This window comes from Tamandua tetradactyla, chromosome 4 (assembly GCF_023851605.1).
Source record: "Tamandua tetradactyla isolate mTamTet1 chromosome 4, mTamTet1.pri, whole genome shotgun sequence".
Classification (NCBI taxonomy): domain Eukaryota; kingdom Metazoa; phylum Chordata; class Mammalia; order Pilosa; family Myrmecophagidae; genus Tamandua; species Tamandua tetradactyla.
This window is the reverse complement of record NC_135330.1, coordinates 31,976,181-31,997,687: the sequence shown is the minus strand read 5'-3', so window position 1 is coordinate 31,997,687 and position 21,507 is coordinate 31,976,181. Positions and strand designations below refer to the sequence as shown.

Sequence of the window (21,507 nt, the reverse complement as noted above, 5' to 3'; positions counted from 1 at the left end):
TTTTCGCCATTAATCAGTTAACTCAAATCCAAACCCAAATTCAAGAATGCTAAGAGGGAATATAATTCCTGTTAAAGACATTTCTAGCAGATTTTTAAAAAAGGAATTTGGTCTCAGCCAGAGTAGAAAGGCATTAAGCCAGCACATGGTTTTCAGCAAAAGAAAGAAACACAGGGTCTTATTTGAAAAAACTAGTTTCGACTGTGGCTGATGCCACTTTTAAACTCTGAATTCCCGCACACCCTGGCAGGGCCTGTCCCCGGTGGGGTAGAATTCATTGCTAATGTACAAATGACATATGAATTCAACTTACATGAAAATTTTAGGCAGTTTGGTTATGGAAAGATGAAAGGAGGCTTAGCGGTTGCAGTGTTTGGGAGAGAGGAGAGAGCCTGTTAAATATTTTAAGGAGGATTCAAGTTGGTTAAAACTGTCTTACAGGAACTGTAGAAACTTCTCTTCTCAAGCTATATCGATGACAAAGGCCATGGTGTCCGCCAACCCCATGACAGATGAAACCCTGGCATCGATGCCTTTAGTAAGAGGTGGCTCAGAGGCTGCTTTCCCCAAGGCTTGTCCAGGGTTACCACAATTTCTCGTACTTGCAAAGCTCACAGTCCATGTGTTAATGGGTTGGTGATTCTTTTTTCTTTCTGTAGAGACCTTTTGCTCTGATGGTTAGCTCTTCATGAAACCTCACAAATAACCCACAGTCTACCCTGACCAACTTATTGAATCACAGATGTTTTTGACTGTTACCTCTATGCTAGGGATACATAAGTGAATAAGACAGAAAAGTCCCTGCCTCTGTGGAATTTGCTGCCCAGTAGGAAAACAGACGTTTCGGAAACAGGAGTGAACACTGGGCTGGGAGTCAGGAGACTTAGGTTCGGTCCTGGCATTGATCTCAATTAACTGTATGTCACTCCAGGCTTCAGTTTTATGTGCTAGAAAATCAATGGGTTGGAATGGATAATATCTTCAGTAATATTTGATTTTTCATGTAGGGTGAATTTTTTCCTTGGTGAACAGCGTCTCACAGAACATCAGATTTGCTCCACACCTCATTTAGGAAGGAATACTTTATTTATGATATGTCATCAACCAGGTCTCATCGAATTGTGAAAGAAAACTTGACAGGCCCATTTACATTGGTAGTATTGGTAGGAGGAAAAAAATGTCTCAAAGGTGTCAATTCCATGCAGACTCATCCTAGATAATTTGAGTTTCTATTTTCAAATGGTTATTGATTTGAACAAGTATCTTTGTAGCTGCTACCTTTTGAGGGGCAAAAACACAAAAGCCTGAAACAAAGGAAAATGAAATTGCTTGAAATAGGTATGACCCACAAGCTTAGGGCTTGAAACAAATTAAAGTGAGTCAAAAATAAACCAGACTGTGTTTTCGCATGTGATAGAAAGTACCCACCACTGGTGACTGTGCTGTGCATCCTTAGCTTCCTGAGACTCATCACCATCAGCTCAGTCATTTTTGACTTAGGAAGTTGTGGGAGTGTAATTCACATGCTTTTATAGGCTGGTAATCTATGTACCATTAGTTTTGGATGAAATAAAAAATTTCATCAACTTTGCCTTGCCTAACTCTCAAAATTTTCTGCATGGGCATTCATGCATCCTTTCCTTTCCCCCACCCTCCTCAGTGGCAGAGGGGCAGTTCTGGACCCCTGACTAATTGCTGTGAACTCCATCTTCATTAACCCTCTCAGGGACTGCATTCATCCCTCATTTACTTTACTCCCTGTTTATTTTCAATCTCTCCTCTACACTGACTTTCCGCCATAGCTTAAAAACATCTTCAGTTCTCTCCTACTGGATGGTTATATTAACCATCCAGCCTGCCAATGAACAAACACTTATTTCTCTCCTTACTCTTCTATTCCTTTCTTGACTATTCATCCCACCCATGGAATCCACTGGACACTTGCAAGTTCTCAAGTGCATTTCTCTTTTACTGTATTTGTTCTGTTTACCTCTTCCTGTTTCTTGAAACTCTCTCATCCCTAAGTTTCCTTGACGCTGTCTGACTCTGCCTTTTCAGACTTCATGGGCTTTCCTTCTCTGCCTTTTATCTTAACCTGTTACTTTCTCACTTTGAAATCTCTGTTCTTCTTTGAAAATCTCATTCATATCTATGATTTTAATTATGACTTGTATGCCGATATCACCTAAATCAAAGCACGTACAAATGTTAAAGAAAGAAGCAAGGTACAAACAAAGGAACACCACCCACTACAAATCTGTGTCTCTGCAGACTTCTCTCAGGAGCTCCTGACTCATATTCCCTGCCTGAAAGGCATCTCCAGTATATTGTTCTTCAGACAACTCGGTTTACTTTGGCCTAACCTGAACTCACCTTTCCTTACAAAACCTGCTTCTCCCAATAAAATGCATTTCAATCTTGATCAGATGTAGCACCATCTACAGTCTCCGGTCCAGAGCCCTATAAATCCAGTTAGCGTCTAAACCGGTTTATTCTGCCCCCTTGCTTCTCTAAATTTGACACCCACCCCCTGCTCTCCTTTCCCCTTCCACCAGTATTTTACCTTAGTTTTTATTGACTTATAAGAAGGATTATGGCATCTACTTGCTAAGCCTCACCCTATCTGCAGTCTGGCGTTCCCTAAACTGCTCTCTTCATTGTGACTTGTGTGATTTTCTAAAAACAAACTTGACCTCACCTACCTGTTTTGAATCTTTCAGAAGCCCCTCATAGTCTTCAGCATACATCCAAGGACTCCACCATTGGGTCCCAACTTGTCTCTGTGGCTTCCTCACCTACTCTCTGACTGGGCATTGCCATCTGACCTGATTGAATATGGTGGTTCACGGGGACTTCCCAGCTGAATCTCCCTTCCATGCCTTTCTACATAGTGATTCCTCTTCTGGATCCACTCCTCTTCTCCAATTCATCCAATTAAATCCTTATTATCCAACCTAGTTCAATGAATGTTTTCTCCCCCAGGAAGCCTTCCTTGAGTTGATTGTCCTTCCCTGAACATGTAATAATCTATGTAACCTCTGTCCTAACACTTAATCTTGTTGTAGTAAAGTGATTAGTTTATTTTATTTGCATCGCTAGTTGACAATGAATACCTAAGAAATAGAATTACGTCTCCTAAGAAATAGAATTATGTGCTTTATTTCTGTATCTCAATGCCTACATGATCATATGGCATATAATAACTATTAAATGTTTGTTGAATGAATGAATAGTGGACAGATATTCAGCTCTCTCAGTCAACCCAGTGGGAAGCATGCTCTTTACACAGTAGTTCAAGCATATGTTCTGGACCCATGCTCCTTGGATATGTTACTGGACATGTGCTCACCCCTGAACTAATCGTTGTGGCCAGGCATATGGAGGACTCTGATTATCCAGGTATGACTCTTGTACCTACCTTAGAGCAAGGGAGGGAGTCAGCCTCACACATGCTACATAGGGAAATTGGTGCTCTATTACCAGAAGCCAGAGGATAGGATGCTGGGTGGGCATAAATAGCAGGTGTCCACCATAAGTGTTTGCAAACTACATTGTTATTGGGAGAGCTGGGGATACACTCTGCTCTACTACGTGGCTGGGTTAGACAGCTAGGACAGTCTTTTTAGTCTAGACTCTCATCACTTCTCTTTGTATTTTAAGTTCAAACCCTCTGAAGCTGTGCTGAATGCATCAGCTCTCCCTTGCCTCTGAGCCTTTGCTCATACTCTTTCGTCAGCTGGCAACACATTCTCTCTTACTTGCCTTCCCCCTCTTTCCAGCCTAACGCACTTTCATCCTTCAGGACTCAGCTGAGATGTTTTTTTCTGCAGGGAGGTGTTGCCTTGCTATGCATTTCACTTCCTTCTTGCTATTACCTTCTCCTCTTACTCCTGTATCATTGGAATTTCTTATTAGGTTGTAAACTGTGAGGAGAAGGAACAAGTTCATCTTGTGCATTTATTGTGGCTTGCACCTGACATGATGCCTAATGCATAGTTGGCATTCAAGAAATAATGGGGAGTGAAGTACTCAGTTTTGCACCAATTTTTTGGTTATTAAATAGGAGCAGGGACTGCTTTTGGGTTCCTTTCACACAGTCCTGGGTTTTAGCAGGCTTCATTAGAGGAACCATGGAGAATCAGCTCATATAGGAGAAACACTGTTTATTATAATGAATAAATTAATTAGCATTTATCTAAAATACTATTTGTTGAACAAGGGAAACAGTTTTTTTTCATATTCTTCAGGGATGAGGCATACCCCAGTCATATTAATTTAATGAATGACATCTGGACCAGCATTACACATAGTGTCATGATGTCATGGGGCATACAAAGTATTGAATTCTTTGTGTAAAGCGAAATATTCTTAGCAAGTTGGAACAGAAACCATATCAAAGAAGCAGTGCTGGGAAGGGCAGGAAATATTTACTCAGCATGCAGAGAATGAGGTGCTTTCAGAAAATAATGGACTCTGGCCATCTCCCTTGTGATGGCTGGTGATATTTATGTTTAGGAAAGAAACTTCTCCATCATCTTGTCCTGCCCTTCAATGTCCTCCCTATTCACAAAACCAAAGTTTGTGCTTTGATTTTTGACATTGTAAGTGGCTCCTATGGAAATTGCCCTCATGTGCTAAATTCAGCACTAGAACAGCACTCCCGGGGAGCTTTGCTATATTTGCAGTCACTTATTCCAGAATGAGAGAACAAGGGATGTTAGTGCCTCTGAAACTCGGGTATACATTCACACGAGCTATTTCTATACATGGAACACTGAGCAGAGAAGTAGAACCACCAAAGTGGCAGGAACCTTTGTTGGCTGGCAAATGGACAAGGAGAAAATACAGAAATGAATCTTTGAGTTATTTTTATGTTTATATATATATACAAAACAGGTTGAACGAGCATGTTTACATTGATAATTATGGAAGTTGTAATCAAGGTATTCACATGGGATGAATTTTTAAATAATTGCATTTTTGCATTAAAGACACTACATTATGATTACTGAACAATATGCTTTTTTGAACAAAGCATTGTATTAGAAGTCCTGTGATGTGATTCTCCTCCACTTGATGATCGATACTGATGTACTGTGTGAGTTAGGTAAAATCTCTTCCTCAGTTTTACTGCCATCAAATGGACATATTATTGCTGATGCCTCTGGGTGAAGAAAATAATGAGCCAAGGTGAAGACAAGCTATTACTATAATAGATTATTATGATGAGAGAGGGCAGAATAAAATTAAAAATAAAAATCTCAGATTAAATTGTATACTTACAGGGTGGTGTGATGGTGGCTCAGTGGCAGGATTCTTACCTACTATGCTAGAGACCTGGGTTCAATTCCTGATGCCTCCCCATGCAAAAAAAAAAAATTATACTTATAATAAAAAGCTTTGATAAGAGCTAAATAAAAACATATACCTGAAATAGCTTAGAAAGTAACTCTTTTGCTATGCTCTTTTTTAAATTAATTTTTTTGATTAGAGAAGTTATAGATTTACAGAAATATCATGCATAAAATAGAGTTCCCATATAACATTCTACTGTTAACAGCTTGCATTAGTGTGGTACGTATATTCATGAACGAACATTTTTATAATTGTACTATTAGCCATAGTCCATCATTTACAATAGGGTTTACTGCATTGTACAGCCCTATGTTTTATCTTTTAATTTTTATTCTGGTAACATATATACGACCTAAAAGTTCTCCTTTTAACCACATTAACATATATAATTCAGTGCTGTTACTATATTCACAATGTTGTGCTAACATCACCACCATCCATTACCAAAATTTTATATTCAGCCCAGGTATAAACTCTGTACAGTTTAAGCGTTAACTCCCTATTCCCTACATTCAAACCAGCCCCCGATAGCCTATATTCTAGATTCTAACTCTGAGTTTGCTTATTCTAATTATTTCATATCAGTGAGATCATTATTTGTTCTTTTGCATCTGGCTTATTTCACTCACCTTGATGTCTTCAAGGTTTATCCATGTCTCATGAATCAGAACTTCATTTCTTTTTAATAGTGAGTAATATTTCATTGTATTTGTATACCACATTTTGTTTATCCATTCATTGGTTGATGGATTCCATCGTTTGCCAATTGTGAGTAATGCTACTATGAACATCGGTGTGCAAAAATCTGTTTGAGTCTCTGCTTTCGATTCTTTTGGGCATACCTAGGAGGGATTGATGGTTCATATAGCATTTATATGCCTAGTTTTTAGGAACTGCTAAATTGTCTGCCACAGTGGCTACACCATTTTACATTCTTGCCAGCAGTGAATGAGTATTCACACTTCTCCACATCCTCTCCAACACTTGTAATTTTCCATTTTTTATGAGTAGCCATTCTAGTGAGTGTGAAATGGTATCTGATTGTGGCTTTGATTTGCATTTCCTTAATAGCTTATGATGATGAGCATCTTTTCATGTGTTTTTTTAGCCATTTGTATATCCTTTTTGAAGAAATGTCTATTCATCTTCCACCCATTTTTTAAAATTAAAATCATATTGCTTGACTTTATAATTTCATCTTCTTTTCCCTTTTAGATTTATTTCTGTTGTATAGCATAGAATATCATTTTTATTTATTATTCTAGAAATTACAGAATGCATCATTAATTTAATTCACTCTGTTTGTCTTACTTTACTAGAACTGCTATGACAAATACCATGAACAAGTTGACTTAAACAATAGGAATGTATGATCTCACACTTTTGGAAACTAATACTCCAAAATCAAGGCCTCAAGTGGCTTTGCTTACAGAAGGAGTTTGTAGCATTCTGGTGCTGGTTTGCCACACTCCTTTGGGTTCTTTGTCTTGCATCTCTGCCTCCATCACATGGCAATATGCCTCCTTCTCTGGCTTCTTCTGATTTCTGGCTTCTGATTTCCACTAACTTCTAGCTCCTGTGCTAAGTTTACCTTGTTTAAATGAATGCCATACTTATAGATGAAGGCCAAACCTGATTCAATTTGGCCTCACCTAAATTGGATTTTCAAAGTTCCTATTCACAAATGAATCCACACCTTAAGTAATAACATCTTCAAAGGTCCTATTTACAAATGAGTTCATGCTCATGGGGACACAGATTAATAGTCAAACATGACTGATGTCCCACCCATTTTTAAATTGGGTTGTTTGTCTTTTTATTAAGTTGTAGGATTTCTTTACTATTCTGGATAATGAACCCTTATTGGATATGTGGTTTCCAAATATTTCTCCCCATTGAATAGGTTGTCTTTTCACTTTCTTGATGAAGTCTTTTGATGCACAGAAGTTTCTAATTTTGATGAGATCCCATTTATCTATTTTTTCTTTTGTTGCTTATGCTTTGGGTAGAAAGTCTAAGAAACCATTGCCTAACACAAGATCCTGAAGATGTTTCCCCATATTTTCTTCTAGGAGTTTTATAGTTCTGATTCTTTTATTTAGTCTTTGATCCACTTCAAGTTAATTTTTGTATATAGTGTGAGATAGGGATCCTCCTTCATTCTTTTTCATGAGGTTATCCAGTTTTTCCAGCACCATTTCTTGAAGAGACTGTACTTTCCTAATTGAGTAGACTTGACAGCCTTGTCAAAAATCAGTTGCCCATGGATGTAAGGGTCTGCTTTTGAATTCTCAATTCAATTCCATTGATCTGTGTGTCTGTTCTTGAATCAGTACCATGCTGTTTTGACCACTGTTGCTTTGTTATAAGCTTTGAATTCAGGCAGTGTGAGTTCTCCAACTTTGTTCTTGTTTTCAAGATGGCTTTGGCTATTCAGACCCCTTATCCTTCCAAATAAATCTGATGGTTGGCTTTTCCATTTCTGCAAAGTTGGCAGTTGGGATTTTGGTTGTGATTGCATGGAATCTATAAATAATTTTGGGTAGAATTGACATCTTAACAGTATTTAGTCTTCCAATCCAGGAGCATGGTATGTCCTTCTATTTAATTAAATCTTCTTTGATTTTTTTTAGCAAAGTTTTATAGTTTTCCATGTATAAGTCCTTTGCATTACTATGTTCTTTTAAACAGCAAAATTATCAACACCTATTTGTTGAACATTTACTACATACAGTCACTGCACTAAATGCCTTTCCTAAGTCATTCTTTCATTTATTGATCATATACTAATTGAACACCTATTACCTGTCATGAACAATTCATCATCCTATTTTTCCTACAACAACCTTATGAAAATATCTGTTATTATACACTCATTTAATAAGTGAGGCCACCTACGCTGAGACGATAAGTAACTTGCTCAAAGTTTTACAGATCACTGGAGGCATGGGACTCCAATCCATTTTTTTCCTTATTCCAACAGCTGCTCTCTTAACTGTCCTATAGTTGTTAGAGTGTAAAGAACCTAGATGAGGGAAAGGCACAGATTTATTGAAAACTTCTTATATGTAGTATGTACTTCCCTGGGTGTTTTTCCTTTATCATTTCACTTCATCTACATTGTAGCCCTATGAATACTTTTTAAAGCTTCATTTAAAAAAGCTGGGGTTCATAGAGATTAAGTAATTTTTCTAAAGGCACCTGGCTAAGAAATAGCAGAGCTAAAACGGAATCATGGTTTCAATTCTTACTTTCTTTCCCGTGGACCCTTGCTATTTTCCAAAATGATCAATTTGGAAATGATCGATTCCTTATAAAGGAAATTTTATAAGGAACACAGACAGGATTGGGACTGTATAACTTGGAGAAGAGAAGGCTGCCGAGTGGCATGATGGCTGTTACCCCTATTCAAACAGTTTAAATGAGAGTCCCAGCCACTTGTTTTCCAGTTCTGTTACACATGTGCTGTTACACACCAGGAAGAGCATCTGGACCCTAAAATATGGGGTGCGTTTCTATAAGGAGCTGAGGATCTACCTTCCCTGGAGGAGAAACAGTACTCGTTCCAGGTAAACTGAGTCACTGGACTCCTGGGTACCCTGTAGGTTCTTATGTAATAGAGAATTCTTCTCCAGCAGTAGAGAGCTTAAAGTGCTGTTGGTCTCTCAGTGAAAGAGCTGCCTGTGATTGAGGGCCTTGGCCTGAGTCTCAGGTGCTGCCTTGCCTGTAGGGATGGATACATTCCAGAACTTTTTTCCAGCTCAGTGGCTCTGTATGTTTGAATGTCTCCTCTTGTTCACGATGTGTTTCTTAAGCATTTCCAGCGAAGGACAGAGAGTGACTTCTGGGGTGCAGGGTGTGTCTTTGTGGAGGGGTGTGTGTATATCTCTCCCATTGCACGTATGAAATTTCTTTGAGTCTTATGCTTATTTTAAAAATTAATGAAATAATGGGTGGGCCGTGGTGGTTCAGTGGCAGAGTTCCCACCTGCTATGCCAGAGACCGGGGTTCGATTCCCAGTGCCTGCCCATGTAAAAATAAAAAATTAAAAAAAATTAATGAAATATTGAACTTCATTCTATCATATCTGTTTTTGTTTAAAATTAAAATACTTTTTACAGTATTGATTCTTATGCTCTGTCATCCTGCATTGTTCCTGAAACTGTAAGTACTCCAGTGTGAGAAGCACTTGGACGCACTTTCTTGATGTTTCTAATTCTGACGTTCTCACCTTAGACCATCCTTTTTCCTCCTGTATGGTTGTGTGACACAATTTCTCCACTTTTATCTCAGCTTATTGCTCAGTGGAGGCACTGGACTGTCAAAGAAAAGTTTGGGAATTCACAGCAGTAATGAACAGTCACCCAGTTCCTTACTGACAACTTGTGTAGAATACTTCTTAAACACTACAGTATTTCCAGGGAAATAATAATAGTTAGAATTTATTGAGTATATACTATCACAAGCACATTGTAGATTTAAAATCTACTCTTACCCTTACAATAACTCTGCGAGGTAGGTTCTGTTATCACCCCCTTTACAGCTGAAGAAAAGGAGACACAGAATAACTCGCAACGTTCACACAGCTTCTGAACAGTGGAGCTGAGATTCAGACCCTGGCAGCCTTATTCCAGTGCCACCGTGTTTTTCTGTTCCTTTAGGAAACTTACATTCTGTTGACCTTGGGGGAGTTTGGAAAACACTCCAAAAATATTATGGCCCTTTATTTCATTTAGTCATTTCATTCTTTCCATCCTGGCTCACCGCTGTGCCTGGTGGAGCTTGAGGTGGTGTCAGAAGTCATGGCAGCATCCCTCTCCTGCCCGGCTCATCATGATTCTGGGGGTATCAGTAAAATAGGAAGAGTGATGAGGGAAAAAGGTGGGGTCACTGCTGCCAACTCCAGGCTGATAAGGAAGGATGCAGTTACTCTTCTTCTTATATGACTCCCCACTTCTCCAGCTCTTGGCCCCAGGGGCAGATGCAATGAGGGCAGGTTTGTAGACAGCTGGATAAGGTGCTGTTTAATAGAGCCTTTTGCCAGGGTTCATGCACAGGATTTTCTAGTCTTATAGAAAACCTACATTGTGTGCAGACATTCACTTCTAAGATTATGGTAAGAGTCAGAGCCTCAGAATAGGCACTGGTAGCCTCCGCGGCCTGTGTCATGGATGATACACAGACTAATTGTTTCTGGCCCTCAGTTTAATGTTTCCTGGCATATCTCCTTCCTGATAACTAGCCCTGCTGGTCAGCACATGCTGCTCTGTATCTTGCGTGCCACCCAGCTCGCCTGAAGGAAAGGGTCAGAGTCTTAGAGCCAGTCTCTGGCTGAGGCCACCAGCTCCCCGTGTCTGAGGCCTGCTCCATGGGGTGATTTTGTCTGCTGGTGTCAAGCAGCTGCTCTGCACTTAACCTTCTCCCCTTGACTCATTCTTGAGGTCTAAGATGTGAGATGCTTGTTGACTAAAAAAGGCCATGATGTATCAGATGTTATTGGAAATGCAGTTGCCTACATGATCCAGTCATTCCCACTTTGGCTAAGATTATTTTTTATTGTGATTTAACTTTTTTCTTCCACTTTCCTGTAGAAGGTGGTTCTCTTTAATAATAGCTAGGAATGCCAGTTAATAAGATTGGCAGAAAATTTATGTCCATTTTTGTCTCCTTTCTGTTCCAGGTACATCCCTTCAACCACTCTTTTGCTAGCCCCTATGACTCACTTCTTTATTGTTCTCTTTTATTTCTCTGGAAAGTACCTGTCAGTCCATTCAGGCTGTGGAAACTATTAGATAAAATCATATGGGTATAGCTGTTGCTCCTATAAGTGTAGGGTATCTAATTATGTATGAATAAAATCCTTATGCACTCTTGTCCTATGCTGGGCACCGTGCTAGGTCTTATGGACAGAACACAGAACAAAGTGCAGATGGCCAGTTTCTCCATGGACCTTAAAGTCATTCTAGGTGTCCAGGAACAGCTGCATTTCCAGCCCACTTGTCCCTCTGAAGACATATTCCTGCTTAAAACCCATTTCTGTTTTCCGTGTTGGTCATTCCAAACCTCCACAGTTTGTCTTAACTCTCTCACCAAATGTTCATTCTACTTTTCAGCCAGTAGAACTTGGCATTCTGTTCCACAGATTTTATCTGTAGCTATGGGGCATGAATTCTCCATTTCTAGTTTCCTTATATATGAATTGGTCGGCGTGAAGGAGCATGCTTCCTCTTAGTTAAGTTTGTACTCATCTCTTACACTTTGAGTCCCATAGACAAACCTGTTCTAAGATTTGTTACATTGGCAATTGTGTTTTCTTTTCCATATCTTCGATCCCTCCATTTAACTCTCTCTAGTTTTGTCTACCCTAAACCGATTCTTCAAATCTGAGTGCCTCATGGTAGTCCCAGCTGCTGCATGCTTTTCTTCATAACCAGGCTGCTAGAAAGAGTAATTTATATTTGCTATCTCCTCTTTCCATTTGATACTTGAGTGGTTTCTCTGTTTCTACTCCTTTCTCATGATCATATTTCTACTCGAATTCTCTTTGAGATCACCACACCTCCCATTGGTTCACTACTGCAATCCAGAAAATGTTTTTTATTTGTTGCCTTTTGTGGTATTTCTCCAAGATTTGGCATTGAAGGCAGCTCTCCCCATTTTTTTTTAATCCGCTGCATCCCTTTCTTTTCAGGATGCTGCCCTCTCCTGGGTTCTCCCCCTCCCTTTCTGGTATCTCCATGGCACTTTTCATATGAAGCCTCTTCTTTCTGTGCCCACTTCTTAAATGTTGGTGTTTCTCGTAGCTTTATTCTTGGACTTGCCTTCTTATTGCAAGCTTTCCTTAGGTAAAACTATCCATGTCTGTGTCTTCAACCACCACATCTCTTTCTCCTCCTCACACCTCTCTTGAGGTCTAGACTCTTACAACCATCTGCTTACTGACCACCCATACCTCCATACCCCACAAACCCTTTGCAGTTAAAATGTCCATTCTGAATTCATCATCTTCCCCACCAAATGGGTTCCTCTTCTAAGATTATCTATTGAAAAAAAAAAAAGTCAACACAGTACCCTTGTCAAGACCTGAAAATTTAAGGTTTTCCTCCTCTTCTCCTTTTTTCTTGTTATCTATAATCAACAGAGTACCAATCCATGAAGATTCTCTTTTATTAAAAAATATATATAATATATTTGTCCTCCCTCCTCCATCCTCTTTGCAGATGCTCTAGCTTAGGCATTCATCTGTCTTGTTTAATTTATCTAATAGCCTTTAATAGCACATTGCCTCATTTCGAGAGCATGTTCTGCTGTGCTTCCATTAGTAAATCAGTGATACATCTATGAGAATGATGATTGCATTGTGTTATGATTGCATATTTGAACATCTACTGCTTCACTAAACTGAAGGTTTCATTAGGGTAGTTACCATGTTATTCATCTTTGTATCCTCAGTGGATTTGTCAATGCTGGGCATATGGTAGGTGTTCAATAAACATTTTGTTAGTGAATGAACCATTTGACCTCTGTCCAGAAGAGCAGAATGAGCACAGTTAATCAATCATCGAAGCTTTGGGTAGTCACTGCCCCATTTTTTTTTTTTTTGCATGATTTTTTTACTGTGAAAAGTAACATATATACAAAAAAGCAACAAATTCCAAAGCATATGACAACAATTAGTTGTATAACAGATTTCAGAGTTTGATATGGGTTACAGTTCCACAGTTTTAGGTTTTTACATCTAGCTGCTCCGAGACATTGGAGACTAAAAGAAATATCAGTGTAATGATTCAGCAATCATACTTGTTCATTAAATCCTATCTTCTCTGTTATAACTCCAAGTTCTCCTTTGATCTTTCTCTTGATCTTTAGGTATATTTGGGCATTCTCCCATTGGAAAGGGCTGTCAATAATATGGGTTAGGGGGATGGAACTAGTTGATGTTTTTGTGAGGCTGGTCCCTCTGGGTTTCAGGACTTATCTAGCCTAGGAACCCATCTGAAGGATGTAGGTTTCTGGAAAGTAATCATAGTGCATGGGACATTTGTAGAATCTCAGATAATGCCCTAGGTGTTTTTTAGGGTTGGCAGGAATGGTTTTGGTTGTGGTTTGGCAAACCATGATAAGTAGCAATGTTTAGCTGAAGTTTGCTTAAGACTAACCTCCAGAGTAGCTTCTTGACTCTTTTTGAACTCTCTCAGTCACTGATACCTTATTTGTTACAATTCTTTCCCCCTTTTTGGTCAGGAAGACATTGTTGATCCCATGGTGCCAGGGCCAGGCTCATCCCTGGGAGTCATATCTCATGTTGTCAGGAAGAATTTTTGCCTGGATGTCATGTCCCATGAAGGGGAAAGAGTAATGATTTACTTGCAGAGTTGGGCTTAAAGAGAGAGAGGCCACATATGAGCAACAAAAGTGGTCCTCTAGAAGTAACTCTTAGGCACAATTGTAGGTCGCTGCCCTATTTTGGCAACTTGGAAGCTTAACGAATTACTGATCTATTATTATAAGTTTGAACATAGCAGTGATGTTCAAAAAAAATAATGATATTTGTTTTTGTCTTTTAAAATAATGCATGTTAATTGTAAATAGGTTAGAAAATAGGTACAAGCAAGAATTGGAAAACATAATCACCCAGCATTCTATTACCCAGAGAAAACTGCTATTAATATCTTGATGTAGAGCCTTGCAGACTGTTTTCTAACTTTTTACTCTCAGTTAAGGAATGGGATCTGGTCTGGGGAACATCTTATCAGCTGAGCTATCCTTGCAAGGGTAATCAGACATTACATTACTGTGCTCAAGGATTCATGACGAACCAGATCTGATTTAGGTGGTTCTTCAAATCTATCTATTAGCCCTATTCTAGTGGGTAGAGAGTAGCAGAGCATTCTCCTGGAAGTAATACAATTTTTGTTAGAGAGATGTCAAACTGGGATAATTAGTTCAATGTGAAACATAACCTTAGTTAGGAAATTGCGGAGGAGAACAAGGATTGAGAAAGGAAGTTCACTTAAGTTAGCAAATGTCCATGGCTCCAGTCACGGTGGATAGTTGGAATGCAGAGCGGGAATGAGTCATGAGGACAGGATACTTTTGGGGCATAATGTGAAGACTGCAGTCATTTGTGCATGAGGGGGCCTGGGGGAAACTGCAGGGACACTGCAACCTAGATGTGGGGTAGCAACTCTAATTCCAGCCCACCTCCTAATAGGGATTGAGTTGCTAATATGTTGTCAGGTATGGGTAAATTTGGTTTAGAAATTGGGAGGCATTGAGTTACTAGGCTGAATGACAAACTTCAGTAACTGCAGATGTGTGGGGTCCAGGGAGGCGGGGGCTGATCAGTCCCAAACCTTTTGGAGTGGGAGATCCCACTACAATTTATTTCATTCTGTGACCCATATACATGTCGGATGCCATATGTCTATATAAAATAATTAAAGCTAATTAAAATTAATTTTGGTTGGTGAATTTTTGAAGAGTTTCATAATAACTCTTGAGATAATTAGAGATGCTTTGGGATGTCACAAAAGGAGCATTTGCAATAACTGGGCTAGATATTTAAACCAGAGATGTGCAATGAAGGGTATTGAATGACAATTCTGCAGTGGAAAGAATGTTGAATTAGAAACTAGGATTTTGGAATTGTTGTGCTGGTAAACTGACCCTCTGGGAAAAAAAACAACTCTTGCTTTGTAGCATTTGCCAGTTTCTGTGGTGTAAATATTCTCTCTGTAGTGGAATTCAGATTTCCAACAGTGTAAAAACTGGCTTACAAAATTCCTGAATATTTAACAATCATCTCTTGTAAACTGGTGAGAGACAGTGCCAGCACACCAGCATAATCTTGCCTGAGCTCCTAGTTAGTTTTGTACTCTTGAGTAAATCGTTCCACTCTCTTGATCTTAGATTTATGAGCAATAAAGTAATAGAGTTAAAATAAACTTTCAAGTCCCTTCTGAAGTTAACATCCCTGCAATACAGCTGGTATTACAGAGGTAGGACCAACATATTATAAGCCAAAAGAGTTAAACCTTTATGAATGCTATTGTGATATATCACAGCATATGATTTGACACCTGAATCTGTGTCAGTCAGTCCTATTATGATTCCTGATGTCAGTGTGTGTGTGTCCTTCTCCAGTTCTTCCTCCCAGGGGGATTAAAAAGGCAGCGTAGCCGTTAGCGAGTTAACTTTCAGGGCCCCCCAGTGAGGTAAGAAAGCATAATCTACAGTCAGAGAGTTGAATTGCCAGGTCCTAGAGGTCGGTTGTGAGACAGAGACAAAACCTTCTAGGTCAGGTACCTGTCCCTGTCTGAGCATGTGACACAACAGCGATGGTCTTCCCTGGACTAGTGACAGGGAAGAGATTCATTTACACTGAGCTTTTTGAAGGCAAGGACTGTATCTTTCATATCTATGTGTGCCAAATTCTGGCCCATAATAAGAGCTCAATAAATGTTTCTTCAAAGAAAGAATAAACTGTTTAGGCCTTTTAAAAGCAAATTGTGAATTTTAAAATACTAATTCAAGAGTAGACGCGAAACCAGCTAGCTGGGAAAGAGAAGTAGGAAGGGGACTTACTTTATATATATATATACTCATTATATACTCTTGTATATTGTTTGAGTTTTGTCACATGTACATATAAGACCCATTAAAAAATTAAATAAAAAATTAGAGAACAAAGGAAAAAGTAGCTATGAGCTTCTTTGTGTTTACCTCAGTAAAACTGCAGAAATATGTATTTTTTTCACATGTGAGAAATTTCTTGTTATAATAGAAAATTTTCAGTATCCTCAGTTCAATATTGGACATTTAAATTTGCCTTTCAGCTAGACAATATAATTGGTTACACAAGCAGAATCCAAAGGAAAGAAGCAGGAATAAAAGCCCAAACCAGGCAAGTCAGGTATTTGCTACTGATTATTGAGTATTACCTCCCCCGCCCACACTAGTGGAATTAATTCAACCCCACTGAAAGGAAAAGTTAGTATTTATTCATAGAGCATCTGTCATGTAACACTTTGCCAACATTTAATTTTCTTAATGACCTTTATAGGCTAAGTGTTGTTATTCCCAATTTAGAAAAGAAGAAACTGAGACTCAGAGAAGTGATATAAGTGACCCTTTTCATAGAGCCAGCAAGTGGCAGAGCCACAAGCCAACACCTCAGAGGTGGCATTCTTCTCACCAGACCGGGCTGCCTCAGGGCCGTCTGAATTTCCTCTCTCTGTTGTCCCTCTTCCTTGTTTGCTGTGGGGGTTTGGGTGCTTTCTTCTGTGAGTGAACTTGCCTCAGCCCACACCAGGTAAATAGAAGCACGAGCCTCTGACAGCGTTCTGAGCAAATACGCCGAGTCAGATCTGGCCCAGACGGAGGTGGCTGGGCTGTACTTTGCCCTAATGAATCAACTCCATGGAGGCCGGGCCGTTGCAAAGGTAACTAACTGGCTGTAGAGTTGAGGGCCATTTACGTCTTGGTAGATGTGGCACCTGGACTTTGACAGTCTTCAAGGGGGAAGGAGGCACTCTTGGGTCAGGTGCCTGGAGCTGCGCTGAAGGAAGGTGGGAAGCCATCAGAGCAGGTGTGTGGGAATGCTGGGTCCCTTGCTTGCTTTCTTTTAGCTGTGCTGGCTGTGCTGAATGATAAAGAAAGACAATATTGCCCTTATTGGGGGCATGAACTGTCACTTATGTGAATGTGTGAGTGTGACTTATCACTACAGATGTAGCTCCTTCATTTTGCAATCTTAGGTGCTTTTCGTCTGTCCTTTATTGTAAGGCTTAACGTACTGGAGTTGCTATCTCACGGAGACACAATGACGTGATTTTGGCAAAGAGTTTGGGTATTGTACTTTTGCAGTCAGGGTAAGGATGGATAGTGAAAATAGCTGGGGACAAGGTGAAAGCGTCTTTCTTCTTGTTGCACTTTCTTTTGTCCAAATGCATTTAGTTCCATGGGCCCTCTGGAAAGGCCATTCACTGTCTGGGGCATTTGACCTTTCCTGGGTATTGCTGGAAAAGGCTTTCCTTGCTCCTGAATTTTTCAAGGAAGTGGCCTGACACGGGAAGAAGGATGGCCTGAGTTGTGACTGACCTTGAGGCGGAAGCCCCCTCTGTGCCTCACTCTTCTTGTGTGTTCTGAACTGGAACTGCCATGTCACAGCCCTGGGCTGGTAGCTGTGGGCCCGAGCTGCAGGGCAGCAGGGCACAGTGACGCCGTGATTTCGACACTTGCCCTTTTGCCCTTTTGTTCTGGTATGAATTTTTTTTTTTTTTTTTTTTTCTGGTATGAATTTTTACATTAGGCTGGTAGTTGCAGGAAAGGAACAAGTGAATTGGATTGATCAGAATCTTATAACCTAAAACGATTCCGTGAGGAGAAAAAAGATGGGGGCTGATTGAGTTGGTGTATGCTTCTGACACGAGAGAGTCCCTAAGAAGGAGCAAGATCTGAAGTGTCCTTTCCCTTTGGAGGTAGCTGGATGCAGGTGCTTTCCTGGGATGATGATGTGAGCAGAGGGGAAGGGGGACCAGTCACCTGGAGCTGTTTTGTATTTTAAACAATGGGTGGGGAAAATTAGTTTGATACTGAGGTTGACTTCCAGGTTTTAAAATCTCTGGCTAGGAAGTAGTATTGAGATATGGCTCTCTAGTTTCCCATGTAGGCAATTGCAAAGTTGAATGTTGTTGGCTCCCTTGGAGGACAGGTCTAATTGGGAGGACATTCCAGTTTCTTTTTAAGAAATGTCTTCAACCACTTATGCTATGGTAATATTCGTCTCTGACTATCCCACAGTGCTGAGGACATAATGACAATGCAAATACTATTTAATGAACAGTTAATATGTATCAGGAAGCATGTTAGATACTTTTTCATAATGATTTCTAACTCGATCAGTAACACTGTAAGGTAGTTATTATGGTACCTATTTTATGGTTGAGGAAATCAAGGCTTGGGAATGTTAATTAACTTCTGTGATCACATAGGCAGTAAGAGGTGGAACTAGGATTTATACCCTGGTCTAGATCCCTCCAAGGCCCTCTATTTCCATGAGACCACATGGTACCCAGGGAAAATATTGAAGAGATATTTGCTGATGGAATAAACAAACATTTGTTGAATTGGGACACTTTGATTGGATTTTTTATTTGCATCTATGCTGATGTCTTCTTCCAAGTCTTCTACACCTAAATGTACTTTTTGATTTTTTTATGTTTCTTTTATTTATTTATTTATTAAACATGACAACATACAAATACAAACATCCTAACCATATGAGCATCCCATTCTTTTTTATTTTATTTTACTTATTTATTTATTTATTTATTTTATTAATTAACGGAAAAAAAGAAATTAACCCAACATTTAGAAATCATACCATTCTACATATGCAATCAGTAATTCTTAACATCATCACATAGATGCATGATCTTTGTTTCTTAGTACATTTGCATCAGTTTAGAAGAACTAGCAACACAACAGAAAAAGATATAGAATGTTAATAAAGAGAAAAAAATAAAAGTAATAATAATAGTAAAAAAAAAACAAAACAACCTATAGCTCAGATGCAGCTTCATTCAGTGTTTTAACATGATTACTTTACAATTAGGTATTATTGTGCTGTCCATTTTTGAGTTTTTGTATCTAGTCCTGTTGCACAGTCTGTATCCCTTCAGCTCCAATTACCCATTATCTTACCCTGTTTCTAACTCCTGCTGGACTCTGTTACCAATGACATATTCCAAGTTTATTCTCGAATGTCGGTTCACATCAGTGGGACCATACAGTATTTGTCCTTTAGTTTTTGGCTAGACTCACTCAGCATAATGTTCTCTAGGTCCATCCATGTTATTACATGCTTCATAAGTTTATCCTGTCTTAAAGCTGCATAATATTCCATCGTATGTATATACCACAGTTTGTTTAGCCACTCTTCTGTTGATGGACATTTTGGCTGTTTCCATCTCTTTGCAATTGTACATAACGCTGCTATAAACATTGGTGTGCAAATGTCCGTTTGTGTCTTTGCCCTTAAGTCCTCTGAGCAGATACCCAGCAATGGTATTGCTGGGTCGTATGGCAATTCTATATTCAGCTTTTTGAGGAACCGCCAAACTGCCTTCCACAGTGGTTGCACCATTTGACATTCCCACCAAGAGTGGATAAGTGTGCCTCTTTCTCCGCATCCTCTCCAGCACTTGTCATTTTCTGTTTTGTTGATAATGGCCATTCTGGTGGGTGTGAGATGATATCTCGTTGTGGTTTTGATTTGCATTTCTCTAATGGCCAGGGACATTGAGTATCTCTTCATGTGCCTTTTGGCCATTTGTATTTCCTCTTCTGGTAGGTGTCTGTTCAAGTCTTTTTCCCATTTTGTAATTGGGTTGGCTGTCTTTTTTGTTGTTGAGTTGAACAATCTCTTTATAAATTCTGGATACTAGACCTTTATCTGATATGTCGTTTCCAAATATTGATTCCCATTGTGTAGGCTGTCTTTCTACTTTCTTGATGAAGTTCTTTGATGCACAAAAGTGTTTAATTTTGAGGAGCTCCCATTTATTTATTTCCTTCTTCAGTGCTCTTGCTTTAGGTTTAAGGTCCATAAAACCGCCTCCAATTGTAAGTTTCATAAGATATCTCCCAACATTTTCCTCTAACTGTTTTATGGTCTTAGACCGAATGTTTAGATCTTTGATCCATTTTGAGTTAACTTTTGTATAGGGTGTGAGATATGGGTCTTCTTTCATTCTTTTGCATATGGATATCCAGTTCTCTAGGCACCCTTTATTGAAGAGACTGTTCTGTCCCAGGTGAGTTGGCTTGACTGCCTTATCAAAGATCAAATGTCCATAGATGAGAGGGTCTATATCTGAGCACTCTATTCGATTCCATTGGTCGATATATCTATCTTTATGCCAATACCATGCTGTTTTGACCACTGTGGCTTCATAATATGCCTTAAAGTCAGGTAGCGCGAGACCTCCAGCTTCGTTTTTTTTCCTCAAGATGTTTTTAGCAATTCGGGGCACCCTGCCCTTCCAGATAAATTTGCTTGTTGGTTTTTCTATTTCTGAAAAATAAGTTGTTGGGATTTTGATTGGCATTGCATTGAATCTGTAAATCAATTTAGGTAGGATTGACATCTTAACTATATTTAGTCTTCCAATCCATGAACATGGTATGCCCTTCCATCTATTTAGGTCTTCTGTGATTTCTTTTAACAGTTTTTTGTAGTTTTCTTTATATAGGATTTTGTCTCTTTAGTTAAATTTATTCCTAGGTATTTTATTCTTTTAGTTGCAATTGTAAATGGGATTCATTTCTTGATTTCCCTCTCAGCTTGTTCTTTACTAGTGTATAGAAATGCTACAGATTTTTGAATGTTGATCTTGTAACCTGCTACTTTGCTGTACTCATTTATTAGCTTTAGTAGTTTTGTTGTGGATTTTTCCGGATTTTCGACGTATAGTATCATATCGTCTGCAAACAGTGATAGTTTTACTTCTTCCTTTCCAATTTTGATGCCTTGTATTTCTTTTTCTTGTCTAATTGCTCTGTCTAGAACCTCCAACACAATGTTGAATAATAGTGGTGATAGTGGACATCCTTGTCTTGTTCCTGATCTTAGGTGGAAAGTTTTCAATTTTTCCCCATTGAGGATGATATTAGCTGTGGGTTTTTCATATATTCCCTCTATCATTTTAAGGAAGTTCCCTTGTATTCCTATTTTTTGAAGTGTTTTCAACAAGAAAGAATGTTGAATCTTGTCAAATGCCTTCTCTGCATCAATTGAGATGATCATGTGATTTTTTTGCTTTGATTTGTATTACATTAATTGATTTTCTTATGTTGAACCATCCTTGCATACCTGGGATGAATCCTACTTGGTCGTGATGTATAATTCTTTTAATGTGTTGTTGGATATGATTTGGTAGAATTTTATTGAGCATTTTTGCATCTATATTCATTAGAGAGATTGGCCTGTAGTTTTTTTTTTTTGTAATATCTTTGCCTGGTTTTGGTATGAGGGTGATGTTGGCTTCATAGAATGAATTAGGTAGTTTTCCCTCCACTTCGATTTTTTTGAAGAGTTTGAGGAGAGTTGGTACTAATTCTTTCTGGAATGTTTGATAGAATTCACAT

At 39.0% G+C, this 21,507-nt stretch overlaps 1 protein-coding gene across 11 annotated transcripts in view; it reads left to right on the top strand.

Annotated features, from left to right (window-relative positions):
• Nucleotides 1-21,507, top strand: part of SEC16B (SEC16 homolog B, endoplasmic reticulum export factor) — a 99,291-nt gene that overhangs the window by 31,800 nt on the left and 45,984 nt on the right. For 7 of the 11 annotated variants that reach the window (XR_013174123.1, XR_013174121.1, XR_013174116.1 and 4 more), the window contains exon 1: nucleotides 16,806-16,945. The exons of 2 other annotated variants lie outside the window; for them this stretch is intronic. The gene's annotated coding sequence lies outside the window, so the exon portion shown is untranslated. 2 more of the 11 variants (XR_013174118.1, XR_013174120.1) reach the window with 2 other exon arrangements.